Source organism: Schistocerca gregaria, chromosome 3, assembly GCF_023897955.1.
Source record: "Schistocerca gregaria isolate iqSchGreg1 chromosome 3, iqSchGreg1.2, whole genome shotgun sequence".
NCBI classification, from domain to species: Eukaryota; Metazoa; Arthropoda; class Insecta; order Orthoptera; family Acrididae; genus Schistocerca; species Schistocerca gregaria.
Window position 1 is genome coordinate 757,688,734 of NC_064922.1, and position 11,972 is coordinate 757,700,705.

Consider the following 11,972-nt stretch of genomic DNA (forward strand, 5'->3'; position numbering starts at 1 on the left):
GGCATGAAGTGTGGTTAAAGACGTAGCTAGAAGTGCAACGAGTAGTAATTCCGGCTCCGGCGTTTCAAGACACGCCGAGATACGTCCTCTGTTCTACCTTGTAGCTCATTTGGTGGTTTTGCGTGTAAAATGTGCGCCGAGATAATTCTTGTCATCTTAACTTTAGAGCATGATTTTTAGCGAACTTATTAATCGAAGTTTAAGGGAGGGCACTGGCCAAGTAACTCACGGAGGCTAATTTGTTTCTATTCAGTTGTATTGATCACCTGTTCTCTAGATAAGTTTGTGTAGTTTATGTCCTTGAATATTGTCTGCCGTTGATGTGTGTTTTGTTACAGATAATTGGCAGCGATCGACGCGAGCATACTGGGAGCAGAGCACCACGGGGGCAGAGAGATATTTAAGGCCCTGTCCTCTCCTTTACATCTTGGGTTATGTTGTCACTGTTGCGTGATTCCATATTTCCGGTGGAGAATTATAGCACCCGAAGTTCAATTGTAGTGCAAGGTCGAGTACACTTCTATGTCATTTCCTATCTCGTCGATCTCTCGTATTGATTTGAATCCTTGGTCTGCTCGCGTCTATCGCTAATTCACACGCAATATTGAAACAATCTCATTTTAGGGGTACTGTCATATGGTCATGTTCTAGTTGCAATTATTCTAAAAATAATGTTGATTAATCAACTGAGTAAGTAAATTTGAAGATTGGTTTGGTCAGAATTAAAGCACCTCCTTAATTGTTTTAGTCATTTGTATATACTGATTGGCGACTCCATGGAGTGCTGTGTGCACAACGATCATGAAGGCCTACGTGAAATTAGAAGGAAGGTCAGCGTTGGTCGTAATATTGTCTAGTCAACATATAATTAATTCTTTGCAATTTGTAACAGTAGCTTTCACTCACGAGTGCGCTAAACAATCTCTGTATCCACAATGTATTTTTAAAACATTCTGCTTTCATAATTCTGTAATTAAGTCTCAGAAATATTTATAAAGTGTTCATAGGTTCCAACGGGACGAATGAGATGTGTGTGTCATCACGTCGTTAAGTACGATAAAAAATTGCTCGTCTGCACCCTAAAATATTTTTATAACACGTAATGTGTTTCATGGCATTTTTAGCTCCTATATCGTGACACATTGTATAATTACCACTGTTTATGTATTTGACTTCTTGGTTTCAGTGCAGTATTTTACGTAAATTAAGAACTTTGTATCTCTGTCTTCCTACGCCAGACGGAGGGTAATGTGCTATAACAAATTCTGTTATATTTTATGTCATGTTATTTGTATATTTTTCTTCTTTATTAGCCCTGCAATCTGACACGAAATAATTTTACCTGTTGATTTTTATACTTACACGTTTTTTAAGTTGTTTGAAAATAACACGCCAGCGTATGCTGGCAAGATGTGCATTTCCCCCTTTCTTTTTTTCTATGCGTTTTTAATGCACATTTTTAAATATTCAGTTAATGATTTGCAAGTTCACTTTGGTATTTTGTGGTAATATCTTCCCAAATAAAATATTGCTAAGTCTTCACGCGACACACGCCACATAGAGGGCGTTCCAAGGCCCTGTCACACCGAGGTCTACTGTATAGGTGAATGTAAACAGCGGCTTCAGTTATTGCGATCGTTTCTTAGCTTTGGTTACTGATAATAACTTGATACCAACGCCTATGAGTTTAATTTGTACACCACAGGTATGTTCTTTCCAACAGATTGTTTATACTCAGGTGTATTTGTGTTTTTTTTGTTTTTTATTCACTGTTCGCTATGTGAAATTTTTAACTTCCAGCACTGAAGATGATCACTATGTGATTGAAAATCGATATTGCTATCAATAAACCACCAATATTACTGCCAACGCTGACCATTTGTATATAGTTTTGTTTAGGAAAGATGGCTAGCCAAACCTTAATAGATCTGTGTTATTACCCTTAATCTGTTCCTCATCTGATTGGAAGTAATGAGAGTTCTGATGGGAATTGTATGGACATTTGTACTATTTAAATAAAGCTTTAGCTGAGTTTATTTACCTAGTCATATTCAAATTTCAAGTTTTATGGATCTTGTTCTGGTTAAAGAAATTTGTTATTTGTCCAAGTGATCGGGCATCATAAGGCAGTCTCCTGTATTATTGTGATTTTATAGTGCTTTTGATTGTAATAAAATATGTAGCAACTACAACGGATTACTATTGTGATTTTGGTGTGTCACTACCATTACAACATTTCAGTCGTGCTGTCCTCTTCAGCAGACACACTCACTTCTCTATTCCGTGCTAAAGCATTACTACGAACAAAGCTCCCTTTCCTGCCACTAGAAGAAATTGGGGCAGATAGAGTGTATTCAATCAAAAATCTGCTGGGTGCACGAGAGGAAGGGCAATTCCTCAGGTTGCGCTAGAGGGCCACGTTTTTGGCGCTACACGGTCGGAGAACGCGCTCCCGCCGCTATCCACCTACTCCAACCCAACACGACCCGGTCGCGCACCTCCTGCCTGTTTTACAAGCGTCACCGCCGCCACTGATTTGCATCACGTCGCAGACTGATCGTTACAGGTCGAAACGGTAGTGATTATACAAGCTGTTGAGATCCGTAATAGCATTACTAGCTCAAAATCGTTCTGCAAATCTCTATCACTGCCGTCATCCAAGGTGAAATGCCGCCCAAACTGAGGTCTCTGCTCTTTACGCCGATGCAGTGCGACAGAAATGCACATCAGGTCTCTAAAAGAAAAGCTGACTGGATGAAATCAAAAAATCATTATGAACTCTAGGCATACGTTACTTGTTCAAAAGTATCTGTACACCTATTAGTGGTCATTAACGCATGGTGCATCCGTCCTTCGCCTTTATGATGGCTTCAAATCCGCTAGGCACGCTTTCAGTGAGAAACGGTCGCACATTCTTCCTCAAGAGTCCGAAACAGAGAACATAGTTTATGAACTTCGAGAATGCTGAAGTAGCTGCGGATCAGCAACTTCTGCTAGTCAATAGAACGAAAAACCAGCCCAAAGTTGCAAATTTTACTTTATTATTCACTCGATGACGAGTTTCGGGGCGAGACCGATTTTCAAGTCACTGTAACACGCTAGAAAACGGCATTTACGGGATGGCATCTTAGGAAATGCTATTTTCGACTGTGCTACGATGATTTGAAAATGGGTCTCGGCCCAAAACTAGTCATCGAATGAATAAAAAAGTAAGATTTGCAACTTTGGGCTAGATTTTCGTTACACAGAGGAGGAAGACCTTCTTTTGCTTGCCCCACCGCCGTATTCCCTGCATTCGGCACCTTCAGATTATCACATTTTTAACCTATTGAAAGAAGTTGTCAGTGTTCCCAAGTTCGCTGGTGATCAGGAAGTCCAGGCAATACTGCATAACTGGTTACACACGCGCCCGTGCCGGCCATTGTAGCCGAAGAGTTCTAGGCGCTTTAGTCTGGAACCGCGCTGCTGCTATGGTCGCTGGTTCGAATCCTGCTTCGATCACGGTTGTGTGTGATGTCCTTAGGTTAGTTAGGTTTAAGCAGTTCTGAGTCTAGGGGACTGATGACCTGAGATGTTATGTCCCATAGTGCTTGGAGCCATTTCAACTACAAGCCCGCAAGAATTGTTCGCAAGTTGAATTGAGAAGTTTGTCTAGCACTGGCGTAAGTGCACAGGATTTGAGTGAGATTACTTTCAAAAATTTATAAGTGTTGTTTCCCATTCTCGTAATAGATTCTTTAAAAAGAAATCCAGTCGTCTATTGAATGACACTTGACGAAGGGGTAGTAGTTGGTATTTGCTGTGATAGAGATTTCGACTGCAAATGAAGTGTGCCAAGCGTTTTTTGGTGTTCATCCGAGTTGTCAATGAATTTTTTGTACGGCGACTGAACCAGTGAGCTTCTTTAGGCGTTTAGAGCGTGTTGCTTTGCACTGACGCTGACTTGACAGCAGCTAGAACACTGAATACCATTTTCGGTATCAGAAGAAGGCGACTGGATCGGTTGTCGCAATAAAAGCAAAAAAATGGGTTCAACAAACCGCTGAACATTCGAATGTTCACAATTAACGCAGAGATCATTACGAATACCACAGGGCTTTACTAGGGATGACACTGCTCGACGCTGTACGCCGTTTCCTTCCTCTAAACTTAGAGCTCTCACACCCCACCGGCTGTGGGACAACCTACATTTTACCGTGGGCTCCGGACCACGGCATAGCTTGGGAATTTTCACGTTAACAAAATATCATCAAAGGTCAAAGTGATGAGAGCCAAAATCATAGCATCGTCTGGTGATCGACGGTTGACCATTGCATTTACAAATGGGTCAAATGGCTCTGAGCACTATGGGACTTAACATCTGAGGTCATCAGTCCCCTAGAACTTGCAACTACTTAAACCAAACTAACCTAAGGATTAGGATTCGAACCTCCGACCGTAGAAGTCACGCGGTTCCTGACTGAAGCGCCTATAACCGCTCGGCCACCGTGGTCGGCGCACGAACTCCCCTTTTGATTATATCCCATAAATGTTCAAGAGGATTCATGTCGGATGATCCTGAAGACCAAATTAGTCGCTCGAATTGTCCAGAATGTTCTTCAAACCAACCGCAAACAATTGTGGCATGATGACGTGGAGCATTGTCATTCTTAAAAATTCCCTCACTGTTTGGAAACTCGAAGTCAATAAATTAGTGCAAATGGTCTCCAAGTAGCTAAACGTAACAATTTCCAATCAATGGTCAGTTCAGCTGAACCAGAGGACCCAGTCTGTTCCAAGTTAACATGACTCACACCATTATGGGGCCATCACCAGCTTGCCTTGTTGACGACTTGGTATAAGGCTTCGTGGAGCCTGAGCCAACTTGAACCCTTCCATCAACTGTTACCAACTGAAATCGGGTATCATCTGATCAGGCGTCTAGGGTCCAGCCGATGTGCTCACGAGCCCAGTAGAGACGCAGCAGGCGACTTCGTGCTAGCAAAGGCACTCGGGTCGGTCGTCTGTTGCCACAGCCCATTAACGCCAAATTTCGCTGCTGTGTCCTGACGGATAGGTTCGTCGCATCTGCCAAATTAATTTCTGTGGTTATTTTATGCAGTGTTGCTTGGCTGTTGGCACTAAAATTTCTATGGAAACGCTACGGCTCTCGCTCATTAGGTGAAAGCCGTCGGCCACTGCGTTGCCCGTGGTAAGCGGTAATGCCTGAAGTTTGGTATTCTCTGCACGCTCTTGCCATTGTGGACCTCGTAATAATGAATTCCCTAACGATTTCCGAAATGGGATGTCCCATACGTCTAGCTCCAACTAATAATTCGCATTCAGAGTCTGTTAATTCCCGCTTTGTGGCCATGATGTTGATGTGGGGCGCTCAACTGCGCGGTCATCAGCTTCCGTAAAAAAATCCGATTTTTACACAGTCCAATTTTTTACACAGTCCAATTTTTTGCACAGTCCAATCTAGCCACTGTCACGAATGATGACGATGAAATGATGAAGACAACACAAACGCCCAGTCCTCGGGCAGAGAAAATCCCCAACCCGACCGGAAATCGAACCCAGAACCCCGTTATCTATAGTCAGCAACGCTAGCCACTAGACTCCGAGCTGCGGACGGCTTGCAGCCATAATCACACCGGAGACCTTCTCAAATGAATCACAAGTGACAGGTCCGCCAATACACTGCCCTTTTATATCTAGTGCACATGATACTCAAGCCATTTGTATAGGTGCATATCACTATTTCATGACTTTAATCACCTCAGTTTTAAGGTGGATATATTTCCGCACCTTACAAGCACTCATCCACATACCTTGCCGTGAATTACAAACACAATTACATATCATTTGATAGGTTGTACTTCGTATTTATGAATATTTAAAGGAGACTGACATTGTCACATATGCCTTTAAATACACTCCTGGAAATGGAAAAAAGAACACATTGACACCGGTGTGTCAGACCTACCATACTTGCTCCGGACACTGCGAGAGGGCTGTACAAGCAATGATCACACGCACGACACACCAGGAACCGCGGTGTTGGCCGTCGGACGACGCTAGCTGCGCAGCATTTGTGCACCGCCGCCGTCAGTGTCAGCCAGTTTGCCGTGGCATACGGAGCTCCATCGCAGTCTTTAACACTGGTAGCATGCCGCGACAGCGTGGACGTGAACCGTATGTGCAGTTGACGGACTTTGATCGAGGGCGTATAGTGGGCATGCGGGAGGCCGGGTGGACGTACAGTCGAATTGCTCAACACGTGGGGCGTGAGGTCTCCACAGTACATCGATGTTGTCGCCAGTGGTCGGCGGAAGGTGCACGTGCCCGTCGACCTGGGACCGGACCGCAGCGACGCACGGATGCACGCCAAGACCGTAGGATCCTACGCAGTGCCGTAGGGGACCGCACCGCCACTTCCCAGAAAATTAGGGACACTGTTGCTCCTGGGGTATCGGCGAGGACCATTCGCAACCGTCTCCATGAAGCTGGGCTACGGTCCCGCACACCGTTAGGCCGTCTTCCGCTCACGCCCCAACATCGTGCAGCCCGCCTCCAGTGGTGTCGCGACAGGCGTGAATGGAGGGATGAATGGAGACGTGTCGTCTTCAGCGATGAGAGTCGCTTCTGCCTTGGTGCCAATGATGGTCGTATGCGTGTTTGGCGCCGTGCAGGTGAGCGCCACAATCAGGACTGCATACGACCGAGGCACACAGGGCATCATGGTGTGGGGAGCGATCTCCTACACTGGCCGTACACCTCTGGTGATCGTCGAGGGGACACTGAATAGTGCACGGTACATCCAAACCGTCATCGAACCCATCGTTCTACCATTCCTAGACCGGCAAGGGAACTTGCTGTTCCAACAGGACAATGCACGTCCGCATGTATCCAACGTGCTCTAGAAGGTGTAAGTCAACTACCCTGGCCAGCAAGATCTCCGGATCTGTCCCCCATTGAGCATGTTTGGGACTAGATGAAGCGTCGTCTCACGCGGTCTGCACGTCCAGCACGAACGCTGGTCCAACTGAGGCGCCAGGTGGAAATGGCATGGCAAGCCGTTCCACAGGACTACATCCAGCATCTGTACGATCGTATCCATGGGAGAATAGCAGCCTGCATTGCTGCGAAAGGTGGATATACACTGTACTAGTGCCGACACTATGCATGCTCTGTTGCCTGTGTCTATGTGCCTGTGGTTCTGTCAGTGTGATCATGGTATGTATCTGACCCCCGGAATGTGTCAATAAAGTTTCCCGTTCCTGGGACAATGAATTCACGGTGTTCTTATTTCAGTTTCCAGGAGTGTATAATTGTTAGCGCCTATTGCATGAAAGGTGGCGGAGTGTCTTTATTATAGAAACGGCGTAAATAATGATTGACAATACTAGTAGAGGTTGGAACGCCAGTGGAGGTGAAACGGCTGACATAACTCAAGCTCTGGGAGGAAGGCCCTCACAGATGTTGCTTTTGCTTAAACACAGGAAGTACCTAGACGGACGTCGTGGCACCTGAGCTCAGGAGCACAAAAAGGTGACAGCCGGCCGCTATTGTAGTAGGGCCGGAAGGATAACCGGATAATACTTCAGAACTCTGAAAATTTTGGACGCATGTGAGGGGAACGAAGAAGCAATACCTCGGAAGCCACGGAGGCTTGGTTATTTCCAAGGATTTTTACTCAGAAGCGTACCATTGTATGAGTATAGGTTTTTTCTGGCAAACTTTCCACGGTGGACGACAAAAGACTAAAACATGGTTGGTAGGCTTTCGGGAGAATCTGGAGAGAGGGAGAATACTCAGTGGCTTCGGGGATATGATTCGGTTTCGGAATTACGAGGGTAGGGAGCAGAGCCTAGCTGGGAAGCCAGCAGTGGAAATACGTAGTCTTCTGTTGTGAGCGGTCCTGTGTGACGGTCGCTCCACATCAGCTTCGTTGGAACAGACGAACTTGCTGTCTTTGCTCTCAGGAGAGTTTATCGTTAGAACAAATAGGCACTGTACTGCTGCGAACCTATACGATTCTGGACTTCATCTCCGGGTTGGAAGTCGTCGTTCAGTACGCAGCGTTCAGTAATTGAGAGCAGTTCCTCTGCCTACGTTGAGACGTTACCTGAACTCCGTCCTTGTGGTTAGGAGTTCGCGTTTCTCGTCTGTAGAACACAGAGAGAAGAAGACAGTTTAGAGTATAATGGTCAGAGGACCGCCATCTGCCGTCCAAGTGTCTGAAAGAGTTTATGTGTGGCTGGAGTTCTACCACCGTCGCAGTCGAGTACGAGAACCATCACTTCGACGCACCAGATGCAGTACATATGGTAATATTGCAAATTGCTTCGCCTTATTAGGGCTATCAAGGCTAAACAGCTGTGATCACGTTAGTTTATTTCCACTGAGGTTCCACACCTGCGTAGATCGTCTTTGAAAGTAGTGTCTTCTAGCGTTTGGTACGTATATGATGTCAGTCATTTCGCGTTATTGAAATTAGACCCCGCAGTCATAATAAGGGTTAGAGTTGGGCAATTGATCAGTAATTTTACTTAGTAACTGCTTCAGGGGGTAGTCAGACAGGGTCAAATCTTCATTTTAGCGTTGATTATTCCCCGTTGCGCACATTCATTTTACACCCCCCCCCCCCCCCCCCCCCCCATCGAGTAGTAACTTGGACATTGTATATTTTAATTAAGTTAAACTGCTACTTAATTTCATTTTGCATCAGTTCACGAGGGGAATGAAAACTCTCGGAACCCCACAGTGTTCATTACGACTGACGCACTGCGGTGAGACCGATGACCTCGCCACACGTCAGCTGAGTCCGCCGAGGCGGGGCACGCCCACGAGCAGCTCTCATTGTCGGACCCTGCCTGCAGATTACCTGACACGGAGCACGTCGATGAATATTCAGGCAGGCTGCTCAATGGGTCTCTGCGGCCAACGCAGGCGAATTGAGGGAGAGGCGATCGCACTGTCGCGGTCCGACGCCAAACGCACCTCAGACACTCACTTCATAGTGACGTCTGCGCTTCAGGTACCATAGATTCAGATTAGCTTGAGCCAAGACAATGTAGCCTTTCGTTAGAAATCTTTTGTTTGGGCATACTTAGAGTCCATTCGCCACATGAATACGCATCCAAGCTGCAAATCAATGTCTGCAGGAAAATAAATTAGGAATGTGAGCGGAAATTAGGAATCTGAGTGGTTTCCGAGTCTTAGTAGACAAGCAAAACTGCAAATAATACTGAAAGATACACTTCGTTGCTCTAGAGCTTTTAGTCTAAAATATTTCCACGTCTTTAGAGCAATCTTTCTACGCAAACAAATAGTGTTCAATACAATATACAATATTGGAAAAAATCGCAACTCCAAAAAAATAGTTAATGTAGAATAATGTAATTTGGGTAATACATTTGTCTAAATAACATATTTAAGTGATTAACATTGCAAGATCACAGGTTAATGTGCGCAGGTGAAATGCCATGCCATGCACTCGACCTTCAGGCCACAAGTGGCCCAGCGGGACCATCGGACCGCCGTGTCATCCTCAGATGAGGATGTGGATAGGAGGGGCGTTTCGTCAGCACACCGCTCTCCCGATCGTTATGATGGTTTTCTTTGACCAGAGCCACTAATATTGGGTTGAGTACCTCCTCAATTGGCATCACGAGGCTGAGTGCACCCCGAAAAAAGGCAACAACGCATGGCGGCCCGGATGGTCACCCATCCAAGTGCTGGCCATCCCCGACAGCGCTTAACTTCGGTGATCTGACGGGAACCGGTGTTCACTGCGGCAAGGCCATTGTTAAACGTGACATGCTGGTGTATTAATAGCCAGTGTAACTACGAGAATGTTGGACGAAATGTAGTGTCGTACAGGTGCTGGATGTCAGTCTGTGGGATGGAGTTCCTTACCTGCTGCACTCGGTCGGTCAATGCAGGTACAGTAAATGCTGTTTGTGACGACGCTGGAGTTATCGTCCATGATATCCCACATGTGTTCAACTGGAGACAGATCTGGTGAACGAGCAGGCCAAGGCCATGTCGTCACTCTGTAGAGCAAATTTTGGGTTTCAAAATCGGCATGTGGACGAGCGTTATTCTGTCGGAAAACACCCCCTGGAGTATGTTGAAATAATCAGCAACCAGTTACATGAAATAAATTTAATCTCTTAACCGGTTTCAGGCACTTAGTGCTCAATAGGTATAACCTATTGCATTATTTGCGAGTGTCAACAATGTGATAGGTATAACCTGTAGAAGGGCAACAAGTGCCCGAAACCGGCTAAGGAGTTAAATTTCTTTTATGCCAATGGTTACTGATTATTTCGATATATACAACTACACTTGCTGACCATGGATGTAATATTAATACCTCTGGGATACTGTTCATGAATGGCATCACTACAGGTCGACTCACGAGACTGATGTAAAAATCTGCAGTCAAGGTGCGAGGGATAATCACTACAGTGCTCCTGCTGTCATATGAAATCGCATCCCAGACCATAACTCCAGTGTGTCTAGCACGCAGACAGGCTGTTTACAGGCCCTCAAGTGGCCTCCACCTAACCAACATACGGGCATCATTGGCATCGAGGCAGAACCGTCTTTCAACCTCCAATGAGCTCTCGCTTGACATGTGGTATGGGGTCAGTGGAATGCATACAAAGGGCCTCTGGCTCGGAGCTGTCCCCGAAGCAGCCCATTTGTTACAGTTAACGCGATGGTCTCCCCTCTCGGAAGTGCCATGTGGCCATAAGGAGTCCGGTATTCTTGCGACCGTACAATCTCGTGACCACTACAGCCAGCACCCACGTACAGTGGCTATATTCCTGCCAAATACTTCTGCAATATCGCAGAAGGAACATCCAGCTGCTCGTAGCCCTATTACACGACCTCGTTCAAACTCAGTGAGGTGTTGATAATGGTGCCTTGTCACTTTAAAGGTATTCTTGTTTAACATCAACTCACAACCTCCAATCTCAAACGAAATTAACGCTCACGATCGTTACAGAGTGTACTTAAAGGAAACCTGATTTGCAACCTCATAGTGTAGCTACCAGTGACACTCTTATGAGACAGGCCCGAAGTATGAATAGACATGATCTTTCAAATATACAGTACTGGCCATTAAAATCGCTACATCACGAAGATGACATGCTACAGACGCGAAATTTAACCGACAGGAAGAAGATACTGTGATATGCAAATGATTAGCTTTTCAGAGTATTCACACAAGGCTGGCGCCGGTGGCGACAACTACAACGTGCTGACATGAGGAAAGTTTCCAACCGATTTCACATACACAAACAGCAATTGACCGCTGTTGCCTGGTGAAACATTGTTGTGATGCCTCGTGCAAGGGGGAGAAATGCGTACCATCACGTTTCCGACTTTAATGAAGGTCGGATTGTAGCCTATCGTGATTGTGGTTTATCGTATGGCGATATTGCTGCTCGCGTTGGTCGAGATCCAATGACTGTTAGCAGAATATGGAATCGGTGGGTTCAGGAGGATAATACGGAACGCGTTGCTGGATCCCAATGGCCTCGTATCACTAGCTGTTGAGATGACAGGCATCTTATCCTCATGGCTGGAACGGATCATGCAGCCACGTCTTGATCCCTGAGTCAACAGATGGGGACGTTTGCAAGACAACAACCATATGCAAGAACAGTTCGAGGACATTTGCAGCAGCATGGACTATCAGCTCGGAGACATGGCTGCCGTTACCCTTGACGCTGCATCAAAAAAGAAATGGTTCAAATGGCTCTGAGCACTATGGGACTTAACATTTGAAGTCATCAGTCCCCTAGAACTTAGAACTACTTAAACCTAAATAACCTAAGGCCATCACACACATCAATGCCCGAGGCAGGATTCGAACCTGCGACCGTAGAGATCGCGCGGTTTCAGATTGAATCGCCTAGAACCGCTCGGCCACATCTGCCGGCGCTGCATCACAGACAGGAGCGCCTGCGTTG